Raw genomic sequence first — 12,500 nt, forward strand, 5'->3', positions numbered from 1 at the left:
GTGCTAAATTTAGGCAAGTTAGATTAAATTAAGTTACCTGGGCTGGATTAGGTTAAGTGTAGTTGGGTGAGGTTAGTGATGTGCAGGGTCCGGAGAGAGAGAGAGAGAGAGAGAGAGAGAGAGAGAGAGAGAGAGAGAGAGAGAGAGAGAGAGAGAGAGAGAGAGAGAGAGAGAGGCCCTGGGTTGACACGCGGGTGTGGGCTGGACACCGTAACGAGCTGGCGTGGGCGTGGGATATGGGCTGCGAGGCTCAGTGGGCGGCGGCGATGGACCAGGAAGGGCGGGACAGTTACTCTCCCAAGGCTGGCAGAGAGAGAGAGAGAGAGAGAGAGAGAGAGAGAGAGAGAGAGAGAGAGAGAGAGAGAGAGAGAGAGAGAGAGAGAGAGAGAATGGTGGTGGTTTTGCAATATACTGAGTTTAAATCTTTTGTCTCTCTCTCTCTCTCTCTCTCTCTCTCTCTCTCTCTCTCTCTCTCTCTCTCTCTCTCTCTCTCTCTCTCTCTCTCTCTCTCTCTCTCTCTCTCTCTCTCTCCAGCCTAACCTAACCTATTTTGATTTTCTTTTTCTTCTTTGTTTTCTTTTTCTCCATCTGTTTTTCTTCTAGCAAATGCATTATCTATATCTTCTTCTTCTTCTTCTTCTTCTTCTTCTTCTTCTTCTTCTTCTTCTTCTTCTTCTTCTTCTTCTTCTTCTTCTTCTTCTTCTTCTTCTTCTTCTTCTTCTTCTTCTTCTTCTTCTTCTTCTTCTTCTTCTTCTTCTTCTTCTTCTTCTTCTTCTTCTTCTTCTTCTTCTTCTTCTTCTTCTTCTTCTTCTTCTTCTTCTTCTTGTCCTTGTCTTTGTCCTTTTCCTTCTCCTTTTTTCTTCTTTTTCCTTCTTGTTCTTGTTGTCACTCTTGTTCTCCTCCTCCTCCTCCTCCTCCTCCTTGTTGTCGTCGTCGTCGTCCTAGTTACCTGCCCATGAGAGAGAGAGAGAGAGAGAGAGAGAGAGAGAGAGAGAGAGAGAGAGAGAGAGAGAGAGAGAGAGAGAGAGAGAGAGAGAGAGAAGTTACCTGAGTTTTTAATTAGATCTCTCACCTGGCTGGCTTCTCTTCATTACACCTGCACAATTAGGCACTGAAATTAGAGCCCTTTTTTTCTTCTTTTTAAGTAATTATGAATATTGCTGATGGTGGTGATTGTGGTGGTGGTGGTGGTGGCGGTGGTGGTGGTGATTTAAATCTTTTTAGTTTTCTATTTATGGGGAAAGTTTTTTAAATGATTGGTTTGTTAATTTTTCAGAGAGAGAGAGAGAGAGAGAGAGAGAGAGAGAGAGAGAGAGAGAGAGAGAGAGAGAGAGAGAGAGAGAGAGAGAGAGAGGATATGCTTGTTATTCCTTCCTTTCTTTCTCTTTCTTTTTTCTCTCGTAATCCTCCTCCTCCTCCTCCTCCTCCTCCTCCTCCTCCTCCTCCTCCTCCTCCTCCTCCTCCTCCTCCTCCTCCTCCTCCTCCTCCTCCTCCAATCCCTTCGTTCCCAACCTCTGAGTTCTGTCTTGTTTCTCTCCCTCTCTTCTCCCTTTCTCTCCTCTCTCCCTCTTCCTTCTTTCTCTCCTCCCTCCCTCTTTTACTCCTTTCTCTTCCATCTCCTAAATCCTCCTTACCGTGGCTTTTACCCTTCATTCTCTCTCTCTCTCTCTCTCTCTCTCTCTCTCTCTCTCTCTCTCTCTCTCTCTCTCTCTCTCTCTCGGAGCAATTTTCCACGTGTTACTTCTTCTTCTTCTTCTTCTTCTTCTTCTTCTTCTTCTTCTTCTTCTTCTTCTTCTTCTTCTTCTTCTTCTTCTTCTTCTTCTTCTTCTTCTTCTTCTTCTTCTTCTTCTTCTTCTTCTTCTTCTTCTTCTTCTTCTTCTTCTTCTTCTTCTTCTTTGGCGTGAATAAATACCTACTCTCTATCTCTCTCTGTCTCTATCTCGTGGTGGTGGTGGTGGTGATGGTGATGGTGGTGGTGGTGGTGGTGGTGGTGGTGGTGGTGGTGGTGGTGGTTGGTGCGCCGAGTCGAGCCTGGCCGTCCATGTATCGCCTTAAAGCTGTAGGTGTGGTACATGCAGCCGTGTGTGTGTGTGTGTGTGTGTGTGTGTGTGTGTGTGTGTGTGTGTGTGTGTGTGTGTGTGATTGAATGGTGGTGTGCTTCTGTCTGTCTGTCTCTTTTTTTTTTTTTATCGTTATCTTCTGTGTATTAGTTTTATCATACTGTGCTTTCTCTCTCTCTCTCTCTCTCTCTCTCTCTCTCTCTCTCTCTCTCTCTCTCTCTCTCTCTCTCTCTCTCTCGTTCTTAATCAGTCTCGTATTTTTCCGTCTTTCGTCTCAAATTTCTTCTTCTTTGTTTCTTTGTCTTCTTTGTTCCCTCTTTCGTGTTTCGTCCGTCTTCCTGGAACTGCTTTGTGTCTCTTTCCATCTTTCATCTCTTCTTCTTCTTCTTCTTCTTCCTCTTCTTCTTCTTCTTCTTCTTCTTATCCTCTATTAAATGCTCTCTTCCATCTCTCTTTTTCTCCATCCGTCATCCATTTTTCCTGCTTATTTCCCTCCTCCTCCTCCTCCTCCTCCTCCTCCTCCTCCTCCTCCTCCTCCTCCTCCTCCTCCTCCTCCTCCTCCTCCTCCAACTCCTCCTCCTATCATAAACAGCCAGGGAAGGGCCAACGAGTGTGCTGCTGCTTGTTCTTCCTTTGTGTCCGTTTGTGTTACTCCAGCACCTGCACCCTTTCTGTCTTAGAGAGAGAGAGAGAGAGAGAGAGAGAGAGAGAGAGAGAGAGAGAGAGAGAGAGAGAGAGAGTGGCGGGGGAGGGGTTGAGTGTGTGAATAGGGGATGTGAACCAGCCGTCTCTCTCTCTCTCTCTCTCTCTCTCTCTCTCTCTCTCTCTCTCTCTCTCTCTCTCTCTCTCTCTCTCTCTCTCTCTCTCTAGTGTCTGATGGCCGTGGTAGAGAGAGATAAGCAGTGTATGGAGAGGCTCTGTATAATCTCCTCCTCCTCCTCCTCCTCCTCCTCCTCCTCCTCCTCCTCCTCCTCCTCCTCCTCCTCCTCCTCCTCCTCCTCCTCCTCCTCCTCCTTCAGAAGAGCCAACTTGCACCGTTACGTCTCGTGTGTGTGTGTGTGTGTGTGTGTGTGTGTGTGTGTGTGTGTGTGCAGTTATGTAGGAGCTTCGTTTTTTAGAATCAGAAAGAGAACAAGGGGAATAAGAAAATGAGAGAAAAATCTTTATACTCTTCATTCATTATGTTTAAAATTTCTACGTTGTTTTTTTATTTCTGTTTTAATTTTGTTTTTGTTTGTTTTTTTCGTTTGAAAGTTTCCTTGTTAACTGTTTGAAAAGGACAAAGAAAAAATACGAACCATTACTACTACTACTACTACTACCACCACCACTACTACTACTACTACTACTACTACTACTACTACTACTACTACTACTACTACTACTACTACTACTACCACTACTACTACTACTACTACTAATAATAATAATAGTATGATACAACAGCAACAACATCAACAACAATCAACATGAACTACAACAACAACAACAACAACAACAACAACAACAACAACAACAAACAACAACAGTACAGTTTTATTCTGCATCAGTTTTACACACAACTCAGTACACTTTCCCTCGTGTTTTCCTTTCCAAACACTCTACTATTTTATTGGACATTTTATTTGTATTGTCTCTTAAAATTTCCTTGTTAAAAAAAAAAAAAAAACACGAACACTTATTTTTCATATTTCATTAAGAATTCTCCGCATCGTATTTATTTATTTTTTTCTTTAAACAAACTTATATATTTTCCCTTCCAGAAACTGCTATTTTGATGTATTTTATTATTTCTTTCATAAATTTCCTTCGTTGGTTGTACAAAGAACGAAGGAAAAAAAAAACAACTTATACATTCAAATTTCACCAAGATACCTAAATTTGCTACAGATTTTTTCCTCTATTCTCCAAAAAAAACACCATTCTTTTCTACAGTTTTCCTATTTTCCCTTCTCTTTTTTACTTTTTTTCCCTCTAATTCCAAAACCATTCTTTTCAACAAATTTCCTCTCTCTCTCTCTCTCTCTCTCTCTCTCTCTCTCTCTCTCTCTCTCTCTCTCTCTCTCTCTCTCTCTCTCTCTCTCTCTCTCTCTCTCTCTCTCTCTCTCTCTCTCTCTCTCTCTCTTTTAGAACTTCTTTAATTTTTACGAAGCGTGTTGTTTTCCCTCGTGTTTTTCTTACCGTACCGGGGAAAAATATGGGGAGATTAAGTGGTGCGCGGGAACTGCTGTTAGAACGTAGTACATATTTATATTTCGTGTGTGTGTGTGTGTGTGTGTGTGTGTGTGTGTGTGTGTGTGTGTGTGTGTGTGTGTGTGTGTGTGTGTTGTATGTTAGAGTCACGTACAATGGTGCGCTGACGTGAGGGTATGTATGTGTGTGTGTGTGTGTGTGTGTGTGTGTGTGTGTGTGTACAATATGTGGGTGCTTTTATTATATTTCTTAGAGTCAGGATAGTGGTGGTAGTAGTAGTAGTAGTAGTAGTAGTAAAATTAACAGTGGTAGCGATAGATGACAATTAAGACTAGTAGTAGTAGTAGTAGTGTTAACGATAGCAACAGACAACGATAGATAAATATGATAGTAGTAGTAGTAGAAGTAGTAGTAGTAGTAGTAGTAGTAGTAGTAGTAGTAGTAGTAGTGTGAAATAAGTTAACCAAACAACATCCAAAAATTTTCGCCCCTGGAAAAACTTTCGTCTCTTTTTGGAAAGTTTTCGTAATAAAAAAAAAAAACACTGTGCTCTCCAGTTTTCAGTTTATTTTATTTTCGCTTTTATTTTTTGGGTAATGGCTGTCGTGCTGTCTTTATTTATTTATTTTTATTTTTGTTTATACTATTACTTGTGTGTGTGTGTGTGTGTGTGTGTGTGTGTGTGTGTGTGTGTGTGTGCTAAGCTTTACTTCCTCCCTAATTTACCTGGCCGGATGTATTTTAACACCTGGGCAGCCTTTTATTAACATTTGCAGTGGTGGTGGTTGTGGTGGTGATGGTGGTGGTGATGGTGGTGGTGAAGACACACAATTCTGGTAAAAGAGATGATAATTGTGATAACAGAAATGATGGTGCAAGTTATTCATTAAGATAGTGGTGATGGTGATGACAGGAGTGATGGTGGTTGTGGTAATGGTAGTGGTGATGATGGTGATAGGAATAGTTTTAATAATGCTGGGAGTAATGGTGACGCATGAGGGGTATTGGTGATGCATGTTGGTGGTGGTGGTGGTGGTGGTGATGGTGGTGGTGGTGGTGACTAACTAACTTTCCTCTTTTCACAGGTGTTGCATATATCACTCCGGAAATATCAGGTGAGAAATTAACTCTCTCTCTCTCTCTCTCTCTCTCTCTCTCTCTCTCTCTCTCTCTCTCTCTCTCTCTCTCTCTCTCTCTCTCTCTCTCTCTCTCTCTCTCTCTCTCTCTCTCTCTCTCTCTCTCTCTCTTGAATATATGTTCACAAATTTGCTATAACATTTCAAATAACAATGAGAATAACAGTAGTTTATTAATATCTCAAAAATAACATTAGTAGTCTGTCTGTCTATCTGTCTATCTGTCTAAACAACGTGTGTCTGTCTGTCTGTCATTCCAGATGTTGTATTTTCCACCAAACGGAGGCAGTTTTGGGGTAAATTAACCTGTTATTTGTTTGCTTGCTTTTTTTTATTGTTTGTTATTTTTGCTATTATCGCTATTATTATTATTATTGGTGTTTGTTGTTAGTATTGTTCTTGTTGCTTTTGCTTGCTAATTCCTTGCTTCGCTTTCTTTCTTATTGCTTTGCTTTGTTTTGTTGTGTGTGTTTTTTCATATTTTTTTGTTTATTTTTCTGTTTTTGTTTTGTTTATTTTATTTATTTATTTTTATTTTTTTGCTTGTTTTCTTCGTTTTTTTATCTTTTATTTTTTTCTTTGCTTGTTCCTTTTTTTTTTATTTTTCCGTTTGTTTTTCTCATTTATTTTCGTCTTATTCTTTCTTTGCATGTTTTATTTTTCATTTTTTTTTCGTTTGTTTACTTTAGTTAATTCTTGTTTCGTTGTTTGAATTGTTTTTTTTTTCTTCGTTTACTTCCTTTAATTTATTTGCCCTTTTGATTTATTTATATAATGCTTAATTTGTTAGTGTGTGTGTGTGTGTGTGTGTGTGTGTGTGTGTGTGTGTGTGTGTGTGTGTGTGTGTGTGTGTGTGTGTGTGTGTGTGTGTGTGTGTGTGTGTGTGTGTGTGTGTGTGTGTGTTGCCTTACCTTTCCTAATTAGTTCAATTGCTACCTGTCTGACCTGCACTCTCTCTCTCTCTCTCTCTCTCTCTCTCTCTCTCTCTCTCTCTCTCTCTCTCTCTCTCTCTCTCTCTCTCTCTCTCTCTCTCTCTCTCTCTCTCTCTCTCTCTCTCTGGATGTGTGTAGGCACCGTGAAGGATTAGAATGTGTGTGTGTGTGTGTGTGTGTGTGTGTGTGTGTGTGTGTGTGTGTGTGTGTGTGTGTTTTGGGTGAGGAACGATGAGGAATGTAGGCACGCCCCCTTCTCTCCTCCCCCTCATTCTTTCCTCCACCCCCTCTTTCCCTCCCCCTCCCTCCCTCCCTCCCTCCTCGGGAAATTCTCTCTTTTTTCTTTTTTTTTGTGAAATTTAGTATTATCATTATTTTTTAGTCATTATTTTTTTTCGTGTCCCTTCCTTTCCACCCTTTTCATCATTTTTTATCATTAGCTACCCTTATTATTGTTCGTGTGTGTGTGTGTGTGTGTGTGTGTGTTTGTGTGTGTGTGTGTGAAGATACTAGTAGTGAAGGAGAGAGAGAAGGGAGAGGAGGAGAGAGAGGGAGAGGAACGGAAATAGAGGAGAAGGAGGAGGAGGAGGAGGAAACAGTGATGCAAGTAGAATAGAAGCGGTGATGATGGTGATGATAATAATAGCCATGAAGGTGGAGATAGTGTTGATAGTAATGACAATAGTAGCATTAGTAGCAACAGATGGTGATGACAGTGATAAAGCTGTGTAGTAACAGTAGTGATGGTGAGGAGGGTGATGATAAGCCTAAAAATGCAAGAGTAGTGATAATAATAGTCTTGATAACGATAATGGTGATGACAGTGACGGTGATAGTGACTGATGGTGGTGATAGTGATGGTAACAGTGACGGCAGGAAAGAAACACAACACAACACGAGCAGCGAACACAACATTATCATTGACCCTGTTATCATTGACCCTGTTAGCAAGTCAGCCATACACACACACCACACCCTCACACACCCACACACACACCCACGCTAACACCCCCACCAACTTGAACACCCCTTTGCACCCCCTCTAACACCCACACCCTCACCATAAGGCCAGTAAGGTCATAAATGCTAAACACACTCTTTTCTCTTCACCCATTCCTCCTCCTCCTCCTCCTCCTTCTTCTCCTCCTGAAGGCGCCACGCTGTCTGGTAGAGTCGTGACTGTAACATTCCCACATGAGACCAGGGTGTAGTTGTATTAAAAATAGCAAAAAAACTGATTTCTGAAACGCTTTCTCTTTCTCTCTCTCTCTCTATCTTTCCCGCCACAACAATTTTCAAAGGCCACAGAGATTAGCCGGGCTCTCAAGACTATTTCTCCTGTTAATAGTGTACAAATGTTGTTAATCTGTCACTAGAACCGTAAAAACAAGATTAAAAACACGTGTAACTTCACCCACAGCCTTTTGAATGCAGTGGAGGTGCGGCGCAGAAGTGTTTAAAGAATGTGGCTCCTATACTGTGAGCTGTGGGACTGCCTGCCTCTTGTATTGAAACGCTGGCTTCTCTCAATAACTCGCCCCGGAGGCCACACGGTTGATGAGTCAGGTGCTTTCTTGTGTGTGTGTGTGTGTGTGTGTGTACAGGATACTTGTTCATCTCTCACCGGAAGCATGCAAATGATGAGATGATTGAGAAATGGAGGAGTTACGAGTGAAAGTTAGATTAAATGGCTGAGTGGATAGCGAGGGATTCAATGGGTTGGTTATCAGTATTTAGAGAGAGAGAGAGAGAGAGAGAGAGAGAGAGAGAGAGAGAGAGAGAGAGAGAGATGCTGGAGTGTTAGGGATTCTGGACTGTAGCCTAACTAAACGCAAATCGAGGAAAATATAAAGAGGAAACGGGAAGAAAATAATAACTTAGTACATTTGAATCAGAAAAAAATAGTAACTACATTTGAATCAGAAAAAAAAATAGTAACTACATTTGAATCGGAAAAAAAAACAGTAACTACATTTTGAATCGGGAAAAAAATAGTAAAAACATTTGAATTAGAAAAAAATAGTAACTACATTTGAATCAGGAAAAAAATAGTAACTACATATGAATCAGGAAAAAAAAAGAACAGTACATTTGAAAAAAAAAAAAAAAAAAGCTTAGTAAATTTGAATCAGGAAAAAAAAAAATTGAAAAGATGATGAACGTAAGAAATATATATACATTTTTTAAACTGAAGCCAAAACACATTTCTTTTCCAAGTATTTTAGAGAATTTAGGATATAAGCACAATTAATAAATACGATAAACAGAAAATAAAAAAAAAAGAAAGAAGAATGATATAAAAAGATACAAGAGGTATGATAATGCACTTGTTAACATAGAGATATGATAAAAGGAGATGAGAATAGAGATAATAATGACACGGAAAGAGAAAATAAATGATAAGTGATAAAAAAAGAAGTCAACCAGAGAGAGAGAGAGAGAGAGAGAGAGAGAGAGAGAGAGAGAGAGAGAGAGAGAGAGAGAGAGAGAGAGAGAGAGAGAGAGAGAGAGAGATGGTACTTGACAACAGAGGGAGAGACAATAAAAAAGAAAAAAAAAGAAAGGAAAGGAGGAGAAAAATGGAGATGAGTGGGGGATATCAAGCATCAGAAAGCAAGGAAGGAAGAGGAGGAGGAGGAGGAGGAGGAGGAGGAGGAGGAGGAGGAGGAGGAGGAGGAGGAGGAGGAGGAGGAGGAGGAGGTAGATGACATTTTTATCCTGCCATTTCGCTGGGGGTGTCGTTTCCTCCTCCTCCTCCTCCTCCTCCTCCTCCTCCTTATCACGTGATTGGTAAAGGCGGGAGGGAGGTTCAATTTACGGTCTTGTTTTGAATCCTGGAAAAAGAGGAGGAGGAGGAGGAGGAGGAGGAGGAGGAGGAGGAGGAGGAGGAGGAGTTAGACGTACTGATAACAACTGTTGAGAGAGAGAGAGAGAGAGAGAGAGAGAGAGAGAGAGAGAGAGAGAGAGAGAGAGAGAGAGAGAGAGAGAGAGAGAGGGTATGAAATAAAGAAAGAGAGCGAAAAAAAATACGAGAGGAAGCTTGAGATTAAAGGAAGAGATAAGAGAGAACAAAGGAGTGACGAGAGAGAGAGAGAGAGAGAGAGAGAGAGAGAGAGAGAGAGAGAGAGAGAGAGAGAGAGAGAGAGAGAGAGAGAATGATAAATTACATGCATGATCGCTAATCTGAAACTAGAGGAAGAGGAGGAGGAGGAGGAAAAGGAAGAAGAGGAGGAGGAGGAGGAGGAGGAGGAGGAGGAGGAGGAGGAGGAGGAGAAGAGGAGGAGGAAGTGGAGGATTCTTGATGGAGCAGCATGATTGGGAGAGAACCCGCAGGGAGAGAGAGAGAGAGAGAGAGAGAGAGAGAGAGAGAGAGAGAGAGAGAGAGAGAGAGAGAGAGAGAGAGAGAGAGAGAGAGAGACTAAAGTAATGGAGGTTGGCGTGAGTCAGTGCAAAGGAATGTGTGTGTGTGTGTGTGTGTGTGTGTGTGTGTGTGTGTTCATCGATCAGTTTGAGGTGGAGTTAACTTCTGTTTTTTGCGTGTGTGTGTGTGTGTGTGTGTGTGTGTGTGTGTGTGTGTGTGTGTGTGTGTGTGTGTGTGTGTGTGTGTGTCTGTCTGTCTGTCTGTCTGTCTGTCTGTCTGTCTGTCTGTCTGTCTGTCTGTCTGTCTGTCTGTCTGTCTGTCTGTCTGTCTGTCTGTCTGTCTGTCTCTCCATATCTCCACCTGTTTCTCCACTGTCCTTTGTTCCTACTCCTCCTCCTCCTCCTCCTCCTCCTCCTCCTCCTCCTCCTCCTCCTCCTCCTCCTTCTCCAGGAAGCCGTAGAAGATTGTCACGGAAGCTTGGGTTGTTTTGGGGAGACGGGGAGGGGGTGATTGAAGGAGGGGGGATGAGAAGACGTGACGGGCCCCCTCCCACGCCCCTCCCCCAGTCATCAGGTCACGTGTGTGGAGGTCACGAGGTCACGAAAGGAAATGGTGACCTCGAAATGGGGTTATGTTGTTGTGGTAGTGGTTGTGGTGGTGATTCTCTTCTTCTTCTTATTCTTCTTCTTCTTCTTCTTCTTATTATTATTATTATTATTATTATTATTATTATTATTATTATTATTATTATTATTATTATTATTATTATTATTATTATTACACACACACACACACACACACACACACACACACACACACACACACACACACACACACACACACACACACACACACACACACACACACACACACACACACACACACACACACACAGGTATTGAATAGTGACGCAGGCAGGTAAGCACAAGGGCGTAGCACACACCTGTAGCCCTGGAACTCAAGGCCAGGTGTGCCGGGAGCAGGTAACGGAAGAGGGGGAGGGGGGAGGGGGAGAGGGGGAGAGGGGATAAAGAGACAGGAGTAGAGAGAGAGAGAGAGAGAGAGAGAGAGAGAGAGAGAGAGAGAGAGAGAGAGAGAGAGAGAGAGAGAGAGAGAGAGGATAATGTAGGGAGGTAAGGATCATGAGGAGGAGGAAAGAGAGAGATGAAACAGAGGAAAAGAGAAGGAGGAGGAAGACAGGCAAAGGAAGGAAGAGGAGGAGGAGGAGGAAGAATGTTGTAATAAATAGGTGAACAAGCAATTAACCCTTTACTAAATGGCTGGGTGGAATATTTGGAATGAAAAGATGAATAAACAAATGAAAATAATAATAATAATAATAATAAAAAACCAAGATAAACATAAAATAAGATAACAAAAATAAATAAATAAAAAAAAGCCACGTAAAAAATAAATAGCAAGAAATTATACAACAAACAAACAATAAAAAAAAACACTAAATAGTTAAGTAATACCAAAAAAAAAAAAAGGAAATGGGTTTAAATGGTAAAGTGCATAGATTGAAGGGTATAGGAGGTGTTTAACTGGGGGTGTTTAACTGGGGGTGATGGGAGTGTGTACAGAAGTCTTTGGGGGTGTTCTGGGGTGATGGGAGGTGTAAATAACGCTTTGATTGGGGTGTTCGGGTGTGTTTTGTAGTGTAGTAGTAGTAGTAGTAGTAGTAGTAGTAGTAGTAGTAGTAGTAGTAGTAGTAGTAGTGGTTATCCTTGGGTGTAAATAAATGGTGAAGGGGGAGGAATGGTGATGTTTGGGCGTAGAAGGACAGTGATGGTGATGGAGCTGAGATATGTTAGTGGTGATGGTGATGATAGTGATGGCGGTGATGGTGACAGTAAAGGCGTGTGGGATGAGCAATGATAGTGACAGATGCAATGACAGTGAAATAGTGAAAAGTGATTAATTACCTGCCAGTCACCATATTTAGGTCACAATCACTAAGTTAGGTTTGTTTTGACCTTCACTCTTCCCTCACCCTCCCTCTCACTTCCTCTCTCTCTCTCCTGTGACCTTTCCTTCCTCTCACCTCACTATCTCCTCTCCACATCATTCTCTGCTGTTTTCTCCTCCTTCCCTCCTTCTTTCATTCTCACGCCCCTCCTCACCTCCTTTGCTTCCTCCTTCCTGACCTTTCTCGCCCCCCTTCACCCTCCTTCACCTTCTCTCTCTCTCTCTCTCTCTCTCTCTCTCTCTCTCTCTCTCTCTCTCTCTCTCTCTCTCTCTCTCTCTCTCTCTCTCTCTCTCTCTCATACTTCTTATCCTGTTTTCTTGTTATCTTCTCCATTTCTCCTTTCTTCTCTTCCTCTTCCTTCTTCTTATCTCCCCTCTCCCTTTCCTACCCTTCTCCCATTCCTTCCCTCTTACTCTTGACCCCAAATACCTTGCCTCGATGTGTTAGTAAGACAGGTGAGGGATGGGGAGGGGAGGGAGGGGGTTAGGATGCGTCACGCCCCCCATTCTGCCACCCCCACCCCCTGTCACCTCCGCCACGCCCCTGACACGCCCTTTCAACGTAATTTCTCTCCTGGAATTCGGGAAGGTGGTGGTGGTGGTGGTGGTGGTGAAGGTGGTGGTATTTTTGTATGAATTATGAAGTAACTCACATTCTCAGCAACAACTACTACTACTACTACTACTACTACTACTACTACTACTACTACTACTACTACTACTACTACTACTACTACTACTACTACTACTACTACTACAGGCGCCCTAACAGCTGGTGGCACCGTGGCAGTGTTTACCCTAGGCACTGTTTGGCTCGTCTTTATAAACAGTGCCAATTCGGCTTTCTCTT

General features: G+C 42.2%; 1 protein-coding gene across 2 annotated transcripts in view; it reads left to right on the plus strand.

Moving 5' to 3' along the window:
• The window catches only part of LOC135109880 (ecotropic viral integration site 5 ortholog-like), an 89,701-nt gene that overhangs the window by 9,915 nt on the left and 67,286 nt on the right, over positions 1–12,500 (plus strand). The window contains exons 2-3 of one of the 2 annotated variants that reach the window (XM_064021696.1): positions 5,339–5,368; positions 5,650–5,685. The gene's annotated coding sequence lies outside the window, so the exon portion shown is untranslated. The remainder of the gene's footprint in view (positions 1–5,338; positions 5,369–5,649; positions 5,686–12,500) is intronic. The other variant, XM_064021702.1, reaches the window with a different exon arrangement.

This window comes from Scylla paramamosain, chromosome 19, assembly GCF_035594125.1.
Source record: "Scylla paramamosain isolate STU-SP2022 chromosome 19, ASM3559412v1, whole genome shotgun sequence".
NCBI classification, from domain to species: domain Eukaryota; kingdom Metazoa; phylum Arthropoda; class Malacostraca; order Decapoda; family Portunidae; genus Scylla; species Scylla paramamosain.